The following is a 1,337-nucleotide window of genomic DNA, read 5'->3' as shown; positions in this document are numbered from 1 at the left end:
CACATACCTATACTCTCTACGCATCCACGCTCTAGGGATGGCGAGTCAACACACTTAGAACCATCCCGAATATAAGTTATGTTGCGTCTTGTACGACATTGTTAAGCCAAAAATGATGGGACGTCACGGTGTTATCCGTGATTGACTAAGCTCAGGTCAATGAGGTTGGCCTCTGCGCCGCCGCCGCGCTAGATGAATTAAGATTCATTGACATATTTGAACACGCACCTTATGTTCCAGCGGGAGCAGAGCAACGCACGGCCTTTGACCTGCAGCCCACTGTACCACTTGACCACTTAGCTTTTGTCCGACTTCAAGTTTCTTTCAAGATCTCTTTTTCTACAAATTGCCAGTTTTGGACGTACTATTCGAGTGGTAGATGTCAATTCATGATTTACTCACAGCTAGCTCACTGTGATTACTACTTCCTATATAGGTTCAGACATAACTCGTGTTATGTAACCAGCTAGACCCGGTGCCGTGTCATAGGTAATGGTTACCTACGTACGTACGAGTATTGGTTCTCTGTAGAAGAAAATGAAATCAAAAGGATTTTTAGGGAAAACTCCACACGCACTCACGCTTTTTCCTACAGTACTCACTTGTTTGATAGATAAGGGTGCATTTTTCGCCAAATGTGAAATAGGTGGTGAGGCCATTGTCATCCGTCGTGCATGAATAACCAAGACCCGAGAATTACAGGCCGGCGTGTTTTCTTAGATAATATTCACATCTTTTACCCTTTCGATCGGTACTGTACAATTTATGGTTCTACCTTTTTTGGCCTAAGATTTATTTGCCTAATCTCGTATTGCACAGTAACGTTTGGTCAAAGTCTCGTTTCGCCGAAAATCGTATGGCATAAATCTTGATTAGTAAAAAGTTATTTCGCATTATCTTGTTTAGCCTAATAATGGTATGGCCAAATCTTGAATAGCCTAATAATAGGTTTATACAAAGTAATCATATTTGTTTGGCTTTAACTTTGACGGAGCGTCTCTCTATAGCGCAAACTGGTGCCTTGTATTGTTTCCGCTGTTTGGAAAACGCTCCGCTCCGCTTCGCTGCGCTCCGCTTTGGTTTTGATGAACATGTGCACCTAACACGCTTCTCCTCGCTTTGCTCGTCGTCGCACCTATCTTTAGGTTTCGATCTCATGGGGTTTGTAATAATTATGTTGCTCGTTAACTCTGATTTTTTAATCATTCAATATCGTGATTTTCGGGATGTAGGAGAAAAATACCACAATTTGTACATTTACTACATACTTAATATATTATTTATTAAGATAACATAAAGAGAAACAAGATTATATACATAGGTATATACGAACATAA

Source organism: Plutella xylostella, chromosome Z (genome assembly GCF_932276165.1).
Source record: "Plutella xylostella chromosome Z, ilPluXylo3.1, whole genome shotgun sequence".
Lineage (NCBI taxonomy): Eukaryota > Metazoa > Arthropoda > Insecta > Lepidoptera > Plutellidae > Plutella > Plutella xylostella.
This window is presented reverse-complemented; position numbering follows the sequence as displayed.